Source organism: Lissotriton helveticus, chromosome 10 (genome assembly GCF_964261635.1).
Source record: "Lissotriton helveticus chromosome 10, aLisHel1.1, whole genome shotgun sequence".
Lineage (NCBI taxonomy): Eukaryota > Metazoa > Chordata > Amphibia > Caudata > Salamandridae > Lissotriton > Lissotriton helveticus.
In genome coordinates, this window is record NC_136071.1 from 379,300,872 (window position 1) to 379,319,512 (window position 18,641).

The window sequence follows — 18,641 nt, forward strand, 5'->3', positions numbered from 1 at the left end:
TAATCCAATGGATGGCTTTGTTAATTAGAGATTCAGTGTATTCGTAATCTCTGCCGGGACTCAATTTAGGGGTATTAACTAGGTACACCATAGGCGGCTTATTTAGGTTGGAATTACAATGGACAACATGCGTACTAGGTGGAACTGATTTGTTTACCAGTTGGCATCTTGCGGTTTTCTGTTCAACAGGTCTCGCTGTAACAGTAGAAACACCGCCCACTTTCCCTGTTGGCTTACTTGCTGAGATTACTACACCACGCCCTTTACATTCGTGATTGGTATGGCGGACTCCTCTTCCTGACCTAACCACCTCACTAAAAGGGATGCTTTGAGATTGATAAACACCCGTAGAGGTGGGGGGTGGGTAGAAGTAGTCTTAATGCGATCTCCCACCTGCAGTCTATTTTGGCCAGTGAATTGTGTTGCTACAAGACCTTTTGAGCGATAACCTGAACCTGAATCTGCCCTCATACTATTTACCACATCTGTCAACCGCTCAATTTTGACCTGCATTCCTTCAACCAAGTCACACAGGTGCTTTGTAACTTCAAACAATGGATTGGCATTTGGCTCCATTTGCCGAAGAGCCTCAAAGGTTCCAGGCACATGGGGTACGCCTTCGCTTAGAGGAGGAACTGTCACAAGTCCTTCTGGGCTGATTTCAGGATAACAGTTTTCTATTTGGGACAATATTGAGAACCTGTTACTACATGGCAAAGTAATTACATCGTTGGGGCTGCGAGCGGGAGCAGAATGGGGCTGGAATTAGTCTGGATTAAGACCCCCCTCCTCAGAAATCACAGATTTTGCCACACACCCTGCGCTAGGTTTACTCTGGAATAACCGCTATGCCCCTCTTTTGGCCCTTTCCTTCACTGATAGACGCATTACTCCCACCCTCTGAAACCCTCTCCTTTGGGTGCGGAGCAGAAGTCAATTAGTCCTCTCAGTCTTGCACCAGTCCATCAATCCTGTCAAGTTTCAAGTTTATTTTTATTATATTGATTTGGTTCTCCACTGAGAACCACAAATATTTAATGCACAGTATTCAATTTTACACCGTTTTGTTAAAATTTTCATTCTAATACAAAGTTAAAAATGGTTTTAAAAATTTGTAAAAATTGTTGCAAACAAATTCGTTTGGCGGAGCTTTACATAAAATAATCAGTTCCTCTACATTTGGTATAAACTGGTTGTAAAAACCTCTTTCTTGCCTTTACCACTATCGCATTTGGGCAGATAAACAACAAATGCTCCAAGTCCTGCTCTCCACCATTAAACAAATTACAAATAGTGCTTTCTTTTAGGTGCCACCTAGATGTGACGGTTTTTACAGGAAGTATCCCAAATCAGAGCAGAACAATCGATCTCCTGACCCCATGGTTTAGATTAAAGTTAATATACTGCTGAGGTTTCTCAAAAGCTATAGTTTCTGTAACATTCTTATATAAAGGCAATTTAAAGCAGTACTGAGAATCAAGGTCAAAACTAAGTCTTGGAGTAAAGTGCTTTAAGAAGAGTTTCAGCTGGGCAGGTGTCCAAGATAGTAACAGATTGATGTTAGTCTCTGATAACTTGAAAGCGGCTAAAGCATTTTTTGAAAATACATGTTTCGACGAATCACATTCAAATGTTTCTATTTTGAGCAGAGATCGAAGCGTTCCTTCTTCCGCGTGGAGGAGATTGAACACCCACCTGATGATATTGGCAATTCCTCGAGGATAGGAACTGGTTAATGAGTACTCAAGGCGGAGAGTTTGTACTGGTACCGCCTGAGACAGCTTCGTTAGTTTCCGTAGGATCTTTCCTTCTTTTAGGTCTAAAAAACTCCATTGGCTTATTGGTATATATTCGAGAGCGTATGACAATACTGGTGGAATCTTGGCGCTGTGTACCTTAAGCATGGAAGATAAGTGTCTTTGTCCAGATGCTGCGTATAACAGTGAAAGTGCTCCCACATGCACATCAGATTTCCGGGTCAGATTCAGAGTATGGGGCCTATTTTGTAAAGTCTTTGTGAAAATTCGACATAAATAGGTATATTCGTTTACCACTTCCACCATTTTTCCCCCTAGAGACCAGCTGAATTTGGTGCTCTTTTTCCTTCCTGAAAATGAAACTATTTTTGTTTTCGCGATGTTAGGTATTAGATAATTTTCCTCCGTATAATTATGAAGTGCCTGGAAGCTTCTCTGTAAACCAAATGGGGTTAGATCTAATATAATTACATCGTCTGCATATAACATAGTATGTATATTGTGGAAGGCTATATTTGGTGGAAAGTTGCATACTTGCTGAAAACATTGAGGCATATCACTAAGATAAAGGGAAAACAATAGGGGAGCAAGAAGGCATCCTTGCCTAAGGCTGTTTGGAGTCGGGATCGGACTAGTAAGACCCTTTTCCCTCCCCATTTGAACCTGACACCAGGTATCTGTATGTAGTGATGTTAATATATGTAATAGTTTATCCGGGATACCCATTTTGCTAAGTTTTCTCCAGAGTGTTCCTCTATCCACTCTATCGAATGCGGTGGAAAAATCAATAAAAAGCAGCATATACAACCTGGGCTTTAATTGTCACGCATTTATCTAAGATGGTTTGCAACACAGCAATATTGTCGGTGACCGAATGCTTTGGTCTAAATCCAGCCTGGTATAGGGGAATTAGTCCAGATGAAAAGGCCCAGTCCTTAAGATGATCTAATACTGTTGCTGTAAAGATTTTTCCTGGTGCATCCAGAAGGGCTATCTGCCTGTAATTGCCAGGATGCAGCCTCGTACCCTTTTTATGTATGGGTATTACAATGCTCCCCTTCCAAGGTTTTGGGATTTCCCCAGTACTAAAAATATGGTTGAAGAGGGGAGATAACATCTTACTCCATTCTTTGGGGTTGCATTGGAGGACATTGATCGGAATTTGGTCAGGACCTGTTGCTCCTGTCGTTCTCGCCTTTCTTATATGTATCTCAATTGAAAATGGACTAGATACTCCGCTATTTAAGGGTTTTATTTCTGAATTCCTAGCAAAATTATGGCTCATTTCTGAATTGGTTTTTAGTTTATATAAATTGGCAAGGTAGAGTTCCCATTCTTTTGGAGGCTCCGGAATTGCTTGTAATGCTTTTTTCGTACCCGTTTCTTTGGCAATTATACTCCAATAGGCACGTTGGTTGTTTTGTTTCACAGCTATCTGTAGGTCTACCCAGTTTTTATCTTGGGTTATTTTCTTATTTTTTTCTTTTTCTCTCCTCCTTTGGTTTTTCAATTTGTTAATTTCTAACTGTTTGGATGCTGATCTTTCTAGAACTGTTCTCTTATCAGTTTATTTAAAAGTTTTGTATTGGTAGCTGACTTTGGCTTTTTGGTTTGATTCTTTGTTGTTCTCGGTTGCATCAACTTTTCCTGTAATTTTTGTGTTAGCTTTTTGATAACCATTTCAAAATTTGTTATCGGATTTGTAGAATGCATTACTTGTAGGAGTTGCGTTGAATCGATTATGGCGATTATCTTATTAAGTGTAGCTAAATTCCAATGAATCCGTCTTTGGACTGGGTTTGCCAAAACTGTGCTATAGCTGTAAATATTTTGGCTTGACGGGGAAAGTTGTGTTTTCCACTACCATGGACAAAATTAGTTTTGAGTTGTAAGACTGATCCAAACAAATCGTAGCTGCAGATCATGTAGTCCAGCAGTGAGGAACTACAGTTTCCCTGTCTTGTATTTGAGGCAGGAATGTCTCCTTCTACATTGCCATTTAGTATTATTCCATTTAACATGGGGAGTGATGCTATTAGGATTTTTCCTCTTTTATCCGCCTTATTTTCTTTAGGAAGTAGTGGAATGGAGATTCCCAGGGCCTCTACTTTGTGCCAATTTGCCCATTTTAGTAATACCTCATTAGATATTTTCCCATTAAAGTCACCCATAATAAAAAGCGATGGATAACCTTAATTTTCAATTGTTTGTTCAATATCTTTTAAGATTTCTATAGCAAGTACGTCCATTTTTACTCCAGGGGGGATATAGATATTATAAATTAGTAGATCTTTTAAGGTTTCTGGAAGGTTTGTCCCAAACTTGATCTTAATACATTGATGATTCTTTGAGTTAGTTGGAATTATTTCTTGGGCCCAATTGTAATCTTCATTTAATAAAATCGCTATCCCACCTTTTGCATGACCCCGATCAACCTGCTCTGCAGGAATATCATATACAAAATATTTCTCTTGATCAAAAGTTTGTGTAGTCCGAGTTTCTTGAAGAGCCACTATAGCTGGAGAGTTTTTTGTTATTTCAGCCATTTTTTCTTTAGTTTTTCCCGCTATGTTCCAAGAGGAGATCGTCAAGCCTGTGCTAAACAGAGAATTTGTTATCCTTAATTTGTTTATTACTGTTCAGGGTCTCCGAGATCCAGGCCCATGAATGATCTCTCTTTGTTATTTCCTTACTGGGGATATTTTTACTCCAGATTTCTCTTTCGCCTGTCAGGGTCTGACGTGTGCCTACCCAGTTGTGAAGAAACGGACTACATCTCCCAGAATCCCTACGGTCACCTGGAAGGGGAGAGGCTTTAAATATGTGTGAGACGCTGGAGGCGGTGCACGTGATTTGTCTTTGTTCGTCTGGAATTCGAGGGCAGTGGAAGCTCTGTGCCTTCGTGTATTGAGAGACTTGGTTGTTTTGAAATCCTTTACCGCTGCTGTGGCTTTCCGGTTGGTGGTTACCAAGCCGGCTCAACAGCAGAGGATTCTGTGGCTGAGTGTTTTGGGCACCTTTGAACAGATCGGAGATGCGGGTTTCCTCTGATCTGTTGTCTGTGACTGTGTGCCTTGTGGTATCTCCAGGGACGCTGGATTTCCCCCCCTCGCGGTACCATTTGACTTTGATAATTTGTGGACTCGGAGAGACGCTGGATTTGCACCCTCTCGAGTCAGCCAGCATTAGAACCGGCAGAGAGACGCCGGATTTCCCCCTCTCTGAGCCGGAGGACGCAGGGTGGTGAGTGTGTGATTTGGAACGCTCTCTTACTTGCGGCGGAGCGGCTGTCATCAAGGTCTCTGGTAAGACCTATGTCCTGCGTTTTGACTGCTACATTCTGCTGAACTACTGTGACCATATTTGTTTGTTCCTTGGTTGCTATCTTTATTAACTTTTGGGACTATCACTGAAACTTCGCAAGTGTGGACCCTAGGATTTCCTTTGTGCTACGGGGCGAGAACGCATGGTATGTATGTGGCATTATGTGGAGCATAAGTTACATAGAGTGGTACTTCAGGGATGCCTCTAGAGTGTGATTCATTATGCTTCTGTAATTGCAGGCGCTTATCCTTAAGAAGTGAGAGACGTCATCTCATGTACTTGAATAGAAGAAGGAAGGGCCTAGCAGCATCTGAGACGCATCAGGTGGGCAACTGTCTTAGGGTTGTAAGGGAGTAGGGTGTAGGAGAGAGAACACAACTAATGCATGTTCTCTTGTCCTTTACAGATTCCCCTTCCACGACGGTTCCCGCCCCGGCTTCTTTTTTCCCTCACCTGCTGACCATCGTGCTCTGTACCTCAGTTGAGTTGGAGCACGGGGACAGCTGGAGGTGGACCCCATTATAGCATCTCATCGATCCTGAGGAATCGTTGGTCCGTGACAGAATCACGTGCCCAAGAAATATTCCTCCTGATCGGTGTGAGATATGGCTTCTATGGATGACGTGATGGCAGCTCTGTTGTTAGTACAACAAGAGTTGGCTACCTCCCGCGCTGAAACCGCGGCATTAAAGGAACAGGTAGAGAGACAGAACAGGAACCCTTTCAATGCCTCGGGGGGTGCTCAGCAAATCCAGGTCACTGTTCCACCGCCTATTCCTCTAGCCAGCCCGGAGAGGTACTCGGGTGACCCACGCGCTATCCAGGCTTTTTTGACGCAGGTTTCGTTGCATTTTTCCTGTCGTCCTGCTTCTTTTCCCACAAACTTGTCCAGAGTGGCTTTTGCCATTTCGTATCTGTCAGGGGATGCGGCGAATTGGGCAGGGCCTTTGGTTCGGAACGACGATCCGCTTTTGTCAGATTGGAATGCATTCAAGAGAGAGTTTGAGCGCGTATTTGATCGGAGGGCAACCACTCTAAGTGCGGATCGTGACCTTCTTACCTTGAAACAGGGCAGGAATGATTTGGTGACGTATATGACATCATTCAATAGGTTGGTTGCGGAGACTGCGTGGCCTGAAGAAAAAAGAATGGCGTTGTACTATCAGGGGCTGTCGGATGAAATCAAGGACGTGTTGGCACAAATCGATCCGCAGCCCACGACATGTACGGCCTTGATTAACTTAACTTTAAGATTGGATCATCGTCTCTCAGATAGAATGGGAGATAGGAGAAGAGGGAATCGTAATCATGGAGGGATGGGAGTAAGTGAGGTTGTTGGACAGGCTGACAAAGGTGGTTCGTCTGAACCCATGGAAGTTGGGGCAGTGCGGGCACCTTTGTCTAGGGCAGAACGTGAAGCTCGTCGCTCCCAAGGGCTCTGTATGTACTGCGGAAAAAAAGGCCATTATGTAAAGGATTGCACGATGAAACCGAAAAGAAGGCGTCCTTTTGTCGCTGGAAAGGATTATTCCCTACCGGCAGTACATACAGAGGAGAACGAGTCTACAGTCAGTACGCCTACGGCCCTTGAAGGTGCTGGATGGCAATTGCCGTCATTGGCAGGTGCTGTGGTGGAGGGTGTGGTGTCACACATAGTGCTCTCAATGATCTTACAAATAAGAGGAGAACAACATGCCGTCCACAGTATGATCGATTCCGGGGCCACCGGTAACTTCATTGACATGGGGTTAGTCAGTCGGTTGGGGTTGGTTCGAATCTCTATGCTAAAACCCGAAAAAGTATTGGCGGTGGACGGCACTCTGTTGAAGTCAGGTCCGGTCACAGAACAGACTGAAACGGTAGAGCTGAGGTTACCGGGAGTTCCTTTGGATCATGTAGAGACCATCATATTGAACATTATTGAAGCCCCTCAATACGAGGTTATCCTGGGAATGCCCTGGCTAGGGTTACACAATCCTACGATGGATTGGAAACTCAGGACGGTTAGGTTCCTTTCAGAGGGGTGCCAGGAGACTTGTTTGAGGGAGGCGACCAGTCCTTTGGCTGCCTTGGCGCAAGGGTTGCAGGTGGCTACGGCAGCGGAGAAAGATGTAATCCTACCATCGGTTTACAATGACTACAGCGAGGTGTTCAGTGAGGACAAGGCGGCGGCGCTACCCCCCCATCGTGAATACGACTGCCGCATTGATCTCATTGACGGGGCAGTGATGCCTTCTTGTCGAGTGTACGCACTTTCGGAACCAGAGACTGAGCACCTACAGGGGTATTTGAAACGGTTCTGTGATATGGGGTATATCCGTCCATCTAGGTCCCCTGCGGCCTCGCCTCTGTTTTTCATTTCAAAGGCGAACGGCGAACTGCGCACTTGCATTGACTACCGCATGCTGAATAAACAGACAGTGAGGAATAGGTACCCTCTTCCACTTATCCCCGTGTTACTGGACCAGGTGAGAGAGGCCCACATATACACCCGATTGGATCTCAGAGGCGCGTACCATCTGGTGAGAGTCCGTAGCGGGGATGAGTGGAAGACGGCCTTCAAGACGAGGTATGGTCTTTTCGAATACTTGGTTATGCCGTTCGGGTTGTGCAACGCCCCGGCGGCTTTCCAGTATTTCTTGAACGACGTCTTGAAGGATTTCATTGATCAATTCGTCATCGTATATATCGACGATATCTTGATATATTCGGTGTCTGTGTCACAGCATGCGGGTCATGTTCTTTTGGTCCTGAAGAGATTGTTGGATAACAGTCTTTACTGTAAGCTCAGTAAGTGTGAGTTTGGAGTGTGTGAAGTGGAGTTTCTGGGCGTTATGCTGAGTCCCGAGGGGTTTAAGATGGCAGATCGGAAGGTGGAGGCAGTACTGCAGTGGCCTATTCCCAAGACCGTGAAAGAAGTGCAGGGCTTTCTCGGTTTTGCGAATTATTATAGGAGATTCATAGCCCAATTCTCCTTGGTGGCAGCTCCGATCACTCGTTTACTGAGAAAAGGTGTTCCATTTCAGTGGACCGTGGAAGCAACAAACGCTTTCGGTCTGTTGAAAACTCTGTTTAGTACAGCTCCAATATTGCGACATCCGCAAATGGATGTGCCATTTGTGGTGGAGGCGGATGCTTCCGATACTGCGGTTGGGGCAATACTGTCTCAGAGAGATAAAGCAACAGGGCAACTGCACCCAGTGGCGTTCTTGTCACAAAAGCTAACCTCGGCTGAACTGAATTATACGGTGGCGGAGAAGGAGTTGTTCGCCATAAAAAAGGCCTTCGAGGAATGGAGACACTATCTGTGGGGTGCAAGACACACTGTAACGGTGAACTCGGATCACAGGAACCTGGTGTATATGAAGACTGCCCGTCATCTCTCACAAAGACAGATGAGATGGACAGAGTTCTTTGCTGGGTATGACTTCGTCATCACGTTCCGTCCGGGGTCCGATAATCGGAAGGCTGATTCCCTCTCTAGACAGGAGGAAGGCAGCGCTTCCATTCGAGAGAAACCACAAGCTATCATATCACCTGAGAAGGTACTGTGTGCGGTCTCGGCAGACAGATTCGTGCAGCAGGTAGTGGATTTCCGTAGCCCGGTACAGTGGAGGGTGTGGGCAGAGCAGGAAGTCTATCGGACTCTGAAACATGGGGTTCCCCTGTATCGAGGAAAACTGTATCTCCCTTCGCACTCCCTTCGGTTGCAGGCGTTTAATTGGTGCCACAATGCTGTCATGGCCGGCCATCCCGGTAGAAGGAAGACGCTACTGTTGATGCAGCGTCAGTTCTGGTGGGAGGGAATGGCGAAGGAGGTGAACGACTGGGTACAGCATTGTGACACGTGTGCTCGCGCTAAAGGCGAACAGAACAAGACGAAGGGGAAGTTGATTACCTTACCCACTCCTGTTCATCCATGGCATACCATCAGTATCGACTTCATAGTGGGGTTACCAACAGAACAGGGTTGTAACGCTATCCTGGTAGTCGTAGATAGCCTTATCAAAATGGGACACTTTATTCCCTGCCGTAATCTACCCACAGCCAGTCAGACCGCCCATCTGCTTTTAACCCATGTGGTAAGATTACATGGAATACCTCGTGTTATCATCTCCGATCGAGGGCCTCAGTTTGTGGCCCGATTTTGGCACATGTGGTGTAAGGCCATGCACACGGAGGATGCTCTATCTACGAGTTTTCATCCGCAAACGGACGGACAAACCGAGCGGATGAATCAGACTCTGAAAAAATACCTACGGTGTTACGCGAAGGAGGCGGAACAGTCCTGGGTTTCTATGTTGTGGTTGGCGGAGTTGTCTTACAACAACACTTGGCATAGTTCAATCAATGAGACTCCTTTTAGGGCCAACACCGGGTACCATGCCAATACCCTACCATTGGTGATCCCGGGGGAAATACAGAACCACCCCTCTGTGGCCGTACACATCAAGACTCTTCAACGACTCCATCGTGTGGTACGAAAGTCGTTGGATCGGGCCAAGGTCTCATATAAGAAATGGGCGGATGTACACCGCCAGGTGGGACCAGAGTACAAGACAGGGGATCGTGTTTGGCTCTCCACTCGGAACATACGATTCCGGTACCGTAGCATATTTCACCCTCGCTTCATTGGTCCCTACGTTGTGATGCGTAAAGTCAATCCGGTGGCGTACAAACTCAAGCTGCCAGCTTCATTGCGGATCCATCCGGTGTTCCACTGCAGCCTGTTGAAACCTGCTGGAAGGGCCAGGGTTGTGGCGACACCTCCGGTGATGAGGGACGGGCAACTGGAGTATGAGGTCCGCAGGATCATGGATTCCAGGTATCGGCAGGGGAAGTTGTGGTTCCTGGTCTCCTGGAAAGGGTACCAGGCGGAGGATGATTCCTGGGAACCATGTACCGGGGTCCATGCTCCGGAGGCCGTTCGGAGGTTTTTCTTGCTGCATCCGGGGAAGCCTGGAGCTAGGAGGCACCTGGGAGGGGGGCGTACTGTCAGGGTCTGACGTGTGCCTACCCAGTTGTGAAGAAACGGACTACATCTCCCAGAATCCCTACGGTCACCTGGAAGGGGAGAGGCTTTAAATATGTGTGAGACGCTGGGGGCGGTGCACGTGATTTGTCTTTGTTCGTCTGGAATTCGAGGGCAGTGGAAGCTCTGTGCCTTCGTGTATTGAGAGACTTGGTTGTTTTGAAATCCTTTACCGCTGCTGTGGCTTTCCGGTTGGTGGTTACCAAGCCGGCTCAACAGCAGAGGATTCTGTGGCTGAGTGTTTTGGGCACCTTTGAACAGATCGGAGACGCGGGTTTCCTCTGATCTGTTGTCTGTGACTGTGTGCCTTGTGGTATCGCCAGGGACGCTGGATTTCCCCCCCTCGCGGTACCATTTGACTTTGATAATTTGTGGACTCGGAGAGACGCTGGATTTGCACCCTCTCGAGTCAGCCAGCATTAGAACCGGCAGAGAGACGCCGGATTTCCCCCTCTCTGAGCCGGAGGACGCAGGGTGGTGAGTGTGTGATTTGGAACGCTCTCTTACTTGCGGTGGAGCGGCTGTCATCAAGGTCTCTGGTAAGACCTATGTCCTGAGTTTTGACTGCTACATTCTGCTGAACTACTGTGACCATATTTGTTTGTTCCTTGGTTGCTATCTTTATTAACTTTTGGGACTATCACTGAAACTTTGCAAGTGTGGACCCTAGGATTTCCTTTGTGCTACGGGGCGAGAACGCATGGTATGTATGTGGCATTATGTGGAGCATAAGTTACATAGAGTGGTACTTCAGGGATGCCTCTAGAGTGTGATTCATTATGCTTCTGTAATTGCAGGCGCTTATCCTTAAGAAGTGAGAGACGTCATCTCATGTACTTGAATAGAAGAAGGAAGGGCCTAGCAGCATCTGAGACGCATCAGGTGGGCAACTGTCTTAGGGTTGTAAGGGAGTAGGGTGTAGGAGAGAGAACACAACTAATGCATGTTCTCTTGTCCTTTACAGATTCCCCTTCCACGACGGTTCCCGCCCCGGCTTCTTTTTTCCCTCACCTGCTGACCATCGTGCTCTGTACCTCAGTTGAGTTGGAGCACGGGGACAGCTGGAGGTGGACCCCATTATAGCATCTCATCGATCCTGAGGAATCGTTGGTCCGTGACATCGCCATTCTTTATAGAAACAAATATGTTTTCTGCAACATGGTCTAGGGAATTGATCATGGTGTTAAAGGTTTGCTTCAATCGCTGCGTTTTGAGAGATTCTTCTGTTATATGTTTCTTTTGAACTTTGTGCTTTAACACTGGGATCAGATCATAACCATATTTGTGGAGAGTCTCACTCTCCATCGGTATAATTCCTAGTATTACTAGAGACCAAAAATCTACAATCGCAGTTGTTGTTTTTGTTTTTTACGGGAACGTAGCTAGTTTTATTTCATTTCGTGCTAGGGATTGTAACGGCTGAATCTTTTGAAGCAGACTAATAATTCGGTCGCGATTGAGTGGAGCTTCATCTGAAGGGAATAATTCTGTGATTTGCAGATATTTACACCTGATCTCCTCTGCTAGTGGATCCTTTTTCTGAATAGAGGAAGTTCTTTTTGGGATCTCTCTTAATGCCGGGCTTGTAGGGCCGTGTGGTGCTAGTAGAAAGTTTGTTGCCTTTGGGTTTAGTTTACTCAGTTGGTTAAAGTTATCACTTTGTGTTTTTGCCGGCGACTTCTTCTCCTTTATCTTCGGGATCTGGGGCAATTCTGCTCTTTCCTCATTACCTAATAATCCGATTGGTAAAGGGGGATTATTCTGAAATCTAATTTTACGGGCTTTCTTTTTCTCAATTCTTCTTAGCGCCTTTCTTCTTTTCAGTTTGGTCATCTTTTTTTATTTATTTTTATTTATACTTTCTGGGCCCTGTATGTCCTCATTCGATAGCTCAATATCAGCAGTTGCTTTAAGATGAGATATTACAGGACTGTTCAAAGTAGATTTAGGTTTACTTTTTGTAAAAATTGGATAGTAAGCTACAGGCTGATGGTGTGGCACTAATTTAGTTTCCTCCTTAAAAAGGTTTCTGAGAGAATATATCAGGTTATAATCCTGGTTACCCTTAGATTCCATAGATAGTTTCCATCCGGTTTGAGTTGCAGTTTCTTTTTTTAGAGGGAGAGGCGTATTTTTTATTTCAACTTTTGAATTGTAAGAGTTTTCCCCTTTACATTTACTACAGACTCCTGTTATTATTGTTGATTTTATTTGCTCTTTCTTCTTTTTTTTCTCTACTAGACATTTTAGTATTCCTAGTTGAGTATCAAGCGTTTGGTCAGAATTTTCCAGTATGTTCCCTAGATGGATGAGAACTGATTGCAGGATATTTTGCAGGGTAAACAATGATTTGGATACTGGGCTGTAGTTGTTAGAAAGAACTGTAGTTTTAAAAAGAGAGAGATCTGGCGATTTTTCAAGGAATTCCTCTAAATCTGATGGTTTTTGTGGAGTACTGTTCTCAATATTCTGGGTCTCCTTTTGGGGTCCCATGTGAAATATTAGGTCCTTGATATTAATATCTGGACAGGTGATATATTCTTGAGATCGTTGTATTTTGGATGATTCCGGTATTATTGATCCTGATACCATTAACTTTGGAATTGAGTCCTCCCGGTCGATTAAAATAATTTTTTGAGAAACCTCAGGTGCTCTTTAATTTTGAATTTGAGTTTGATGTATTCCATCCTTTCCGTCCTCTTTATTCCCTTTATTTTCCTTGATTATCTGATCTTTTGGTACTTGCCCCTGATCATCTGGGTTTAGTTTTGCAAAATACTTTATAATCCCAGAAGTTGCTACAGTCTTTCCAGTTCTTACCGTCTTGCTAGTACTCTTTCTAATTGCCTCTTCCGTTCCCATCCTCTTCATGAAGATGGTTCTTGATCTTAATTTTTTATAAGCCATTACAGTATAATAGATCACTTAGTATTGTTTAGTTGTAATTTTAGTCGTCCTGTTTATAGCGGAGAGTTGTTACCTGGGGGTCTTAACCAGCCGTATGCTTAATATGCTATCTTCTGCTGCCCCCTACTTTTGATCCAACGTTAGAGAAGATACTCTTGCTCAATTCCAGTCAACACAGAGAGGTAAAGCTCCAAGGGCCAGTAAACCGGTGCGCCGCTCATGCAACACCGAAGCTAGCACCAGTTCCCGCTCTCTAAATCCGTTTCTTATGAAATTATAAAGTTTTCACAGACGTCAGACATTAGTTATCAGTCATTCATTACTTGATTATTATAATATTAATACCGCTCGTTACTCCTGCTGCGAAAAAATCCTGTGAGGTTAAGGCCTGCTTCCTAATGAGGGTTTTTAGTACACAACCCGAGCCTTAGGAACCCGTGTAGTGAATACAGGTGGCCACTTAGATGAGACTGTATAGTGAATGTGATTGGTCACTTAGAGGAGGTTTTAGGGGGCTCCTTAGGGTAATTTTGCAAAATCCTTGCTCCGCTGTAGTCAAAAGTATGAATTGCAGGTCCACAAGGTTGATCCTCGCGGCTTCAGCCACGTTCCTGGAACCACTCGTGGGTCCTGCCGCGTTCTGGGGACCTTTACCTTTACAGCTTCGGCCGTGCCTGGCCGCACCCAAAATACTGCTCACAGCTCACAACTCCTCGCAGCTCCTGCTGCACCCGGGGAGCCCTCGCGGCTTAGCCACACCCAGGACACCACTCGCGGCTACTGCCGCGTCCGGGGGGCTCTCTTGGCTCCGGCCACACCCGGAACACAGCTCGCGGCTCCTACCGCGTCCGGGATGCTTTCGGCCTCCGTGGTATACCCTTGCAGCGTGGTAGCCTCAATCCGCGTTTTTTTGCCTGCTTGACTTTTTTTTCAGGTGGTTTACAGGCTTATCCACATCGGGTGCCGGGTGCCAGGTGCTGCAGTCGGCGTCTTCCTCGTCTCGTTCCTCGCTTGACGTTCGTTCGTTCGTTTACTCGACAGCGCCCTCTAGCAATCGTGTACCATGTAGCACTATGAAAATCCGCCTCCAGTATAAAACTGGGCGCAAAAACGCAATGAGGGCTATTGGGCACAGGCCCAGATCGTACAATAAGGGGCTCATAGGGGTACTCTGAGGTAATTTGATTAGGTTCCTTAAGAAATGGTTTTCAGAAGCTGTTATCCCCCTTAAATTTTCAGACCCCCATATTTCCACTCCATAGAGAGCAGAACTGACTACTTTGCCGTTATATACCGATAATACAGGGGCTATCGGCTTAATGAGGGACCTTGAGTGTTCCAAACTTAGAGCTCCTGCACGCTGGCGGTGTTTTAGGATAGCCAGCTCGACCTGGTGTTTCCACGTTAAGTCATGCTGAATACAAACTCCCAGATAGCTAAAAGCCTGAACCTCAAGAGGTAATTCGTTCATACTTACAGTGCCCTTAAAAGATTTTGACGCGTTAAAAGACATGAACTTGGATTTTAAAACGTTTACTTCCAAAACACGAGCGGTACAAAACTTTTCAAAAATCAACAAAGCCCTTTGCAACCCGCTCGGGGTTTTAGATACTATCAGACAATCGTCAGCAAACATTAAAATGGGGACTTTGGCTCCTGCAAGGGAGGGCGCATCAACATTAGAGTCAATCAGTAGCTTGGCCACGTCGTTAATGTACATAGAAAAAAGGGTTGGCGCCAAAACGCAGCCTTGGCGCACTCCGGTTTCTACAGGGAACTGGGTTGTGACATTACCAGGAATACCCCACCTAATCTGAGCAAAATTTTGCTCGTGAAGTTTTTTAATTAGTGAAAGTAGGGGCCCAGGCATGCCCTTATCATTAAAAACGTTCCATAAGGTCGAGCGAGGAACCAGGTCAAATGCTGCTCTAAGATCAATAAAGGCAGCACATAGACTACCACTTCTAATTACCACAGTCTTCCAGTACAGCATAGCAAAATGCAAGACCTGGTTGACTGTGCTAATCGAGATTCTAAAACCAGCCTGCAAATGGGATAAGATGTTCTGATCCCGCTCCCACTCCAATACTTTGTTGAGGAGCAGCCTACCAAAGATTTTTTGGGTGGTGTCAATCAGGCTGATAGGCCGATAGTTACCCGGTGAGGATTTATCCCCTTTTTTAAATACAGGAATAATTTTGGCCCCATTCCAAGAATAAGGAATGGGAGCGCCCTTAGCAACTACATTAGCCAAGAGGAGTATGTAGGTACCCCAGGAATCTTTATCCTGCAGGAATAAATCTGCAGGTATGCCATCAATACCTGGCGCTCTACCAGGGATGACTAAGTCTAGGGCACGATGCACATCTCCAAGGGTGAGCGGATCTTCCAAAAAAGGTATGAATGGTAACTCCATGGTTGGGTTTGTGACCTCACCCTTTGCGTATTGCGGCTTGCAATAGGCTACCCATTCTTTTTGGGGGACCCAGTTCTGGGGCTTATCCGGGTTGCCCTCACTACCCCATTTAAAAACATTCCGAAACCTACGCGAGTCTTTCTGAGATCCGGCCTCCTTTAAGTCTTGCCATCTCTGTTCGTCCCAGGCACGCTTGAATCTAGAGACAGCACTTTTATACGCGGCCCTTGCAAGACGAATATTCCCGCTTGATCCGCTTCTAATAGCTCTTCCCAGTTTCAAGCGGGCCTGCCTACAATACCCTGAATACCAACGTGGTGGCTGGGGGATGCGGGATCCGTTTGGTTTAGAAGGCCTAACAAATAAACTTCTTAACTCTCTAAAGAAAGACTCGTGGATACTAGTGCCCTTTTCTAATGCAGGAGCCAATAAACCCTCTTTAGATAATACACCCAGATCACTTGCTGCTTGAGCTAGCTTGCTTGATATAAAATCGATAATCTCTTGAATAGTCGAAACCTTTGACCAATGGACGTGGCGCATATCATTTGAGATGGCGATGTCAATGGGAGAGTTACTACCCACCTCCCCTCCAACGCTGACGGGCTCTTCCCAGTAGGTGAGTGTCATACATAAGGGATTGTGATCACTCTCATTCCCTGTCAACAATTGACATATCTTTGAGGTATCGCCATAAACTCAGACTGACCAGAATATAGTCAATTCTACTCTCACGTGGCCCACTCCTAAACGTGTTGGCCCCTAACTTATCTTCAGCAGTCCTACCATTAGTTGATCTTAAGCCTGTATTTAGACAGATTGAGTTGAGTTGAGTCACTATTTCTGTCCACCTTTTAATTGGCTCCAGATCAAGTTTGGGTACACCCCATTCACTGTCTTCTTCATCCGATATGTTCCAATTGTCACATGAAAGAGGTTCAAAGGTTACATTAAAATCTCCCCCAATAATTATATTGGAATGAGACGACTGTCGTTCTATCAAGTCTTCCAGGAGTGCTAATACTTCAGTATTCTTCCCCCCAGTACTTCGGGCGTACAGATTGTAGATAATAAATGGGCTTCTTATTTGGGAAGTCTGTCCTTAAGATCTGTAGATCCTTATGATTAGTGGGCAGGGGCTTAATTGTGGCATCAAGGTCCTGCCTAACCCATATTGACAGGCCTCCAGACGGGCGGCCTCTCCCTCCCTTTTCAGCTGGGATACTATAATTCAGATAACCAGAAAAATGCAATTTATCCAGCAGCCAAGTCTCCTGGAATAGGCATATTTCATACTGACTGATGAATGTTGCCCATTCCGGAGAGTCTAATTTGGATTTTAGGCCAGCTATATTCCACGAGATGATTGATCCTGAGTTCCCAAGATCAGATACAAAGGCATCATTTTGGATTATATCTGGAATACTAGGTGGCACAATGGGCGAAGAAGGCATAAAAGATGTTAGAAGTGGTAAGGGGAGCGAATTGCCTGGGAGGATAGTTATACCTGGGACAGACTTTTCACTATTGATTACAACTCTACCTTCTACTTGTACATCTTCTGCCAGTAGTCAATCATTGCAATCCAGACTAGACCTTACCACGAGATTGGCCACAGCACACTTTTGATTTTTAGTCAGCCAGGTCGGGGGGGAGTGGATCTCCGTTGGATCCTGGAATGATCCTGGGAACAAGTTCTGAATTCTAGGTTAATTAAATCTCCCGCCAATTTAGGATTTTTGAAAGTTAATCCAATACAATCATATATATCCTCCTGGGAGCAAAGCCTCTCAGCACTGTTGATATCCTCCATAATAACAGACCTACAGCCTCTGACATACCTAATCCAATGGATGGCTTTGTTAATTAGAGATTCAGTGTATTCGTAATCTTTGCCGGGACTCAATTTAGGGGTATTAACTAGGTACACCATAGGCGGCTTATTTAGGTTGGAATTACAATGGACAACATGCGTACTAGGTGGAACTGATTTTTTTTCCTGTTGGCATCTTGCGGTTTTCTGTTCAACAGGTCTTGCTGTACCAGTAGAAACACCGCCCACTTTCCCTGTTGGCTTACTTGCTGAGATTACTACACCACGCCCTTTACATTTGTGATTGGTATGGCGGACTCCTCTTCCTGACCTAACCACCTCACTAAAAGGGATGCTTTGAGATTGAAAAACACCCGTAGAGGTGGGGGGGTAGAAGTAGTCTTAATGCGATCTCCCACCAGCAGTCTATTTGGGCCAGTGAATTGTGTTGCTACAAGACCTTTTGAGCGATAACCTGAACCTGAATCTGCCCTCATACTATTTACCACATCTGTCAACCGCTCAATTTTGACCTGCATTCCTTCAACCAAGTCACACAGGTGCTTTGTAACTTCAAACAATGGATTGGCATTTGGCTCCATTTGCCGAAGAGCCTCAAAGGTTCCAGTCACATGGGGTACGCCTTCGCTTAGAGGAGGAACTGTCACAAGTCCTTCTGGGCTGATTTCAGGATAACAGTTTTCTATTTGGGCCAATATTGAGAACCTGTTACTACATGGCAAAGTAATTACATCGTTGGGGCTGCGAGCGGGAGCAGAATGGGGCTGGAATTGGTCTGGATTAAGACCCCCTCCTCAGAAATCACAGATTTTGCCACACACCCTGCGCTAGGTTTACTCTGGAATAACCGCTATGCCCCTCTTTTGGCCCTTTCCTTCACTGATAGACGCATTACTCCCACCCTCTGAAACCCTCTCCTTTGGGTGCGGAGCAGAAGTCAATAGGTCCTCGCAGTCTTGCACCAGTCCATCAATCCTGTCAAGTTTCAAGTTTATTTTTATTATATTGATTTGGTTCTCCACTGAGAACCACAAATATTTAATGCACAGTATTCAATTTTACACCGTTTTGTTAAAATTTTCATTCTAATACAAAGTTAAAAATGGTTTTAAAAATTTGTAAAAATTGTTGCAAACAAATTCGTTTGGCGGAGCTTTACATAAAATAATCAGTTCCTCTACATTTGGTATAAACTGGTTGTAAAAACCTCTTTCTTGCCTTTACCACTATCGCATTTGGGCAGATAAACAACAAATGCTCCAAGTCCTGCTCTCCACCATTAAACAAATTACAAATAGTGCTTTCTTTTAGGTGCCACCTAGATGTGACGGTTTTTACAGGAAGTATCCCAAATCGGAGCAGAACAATCGA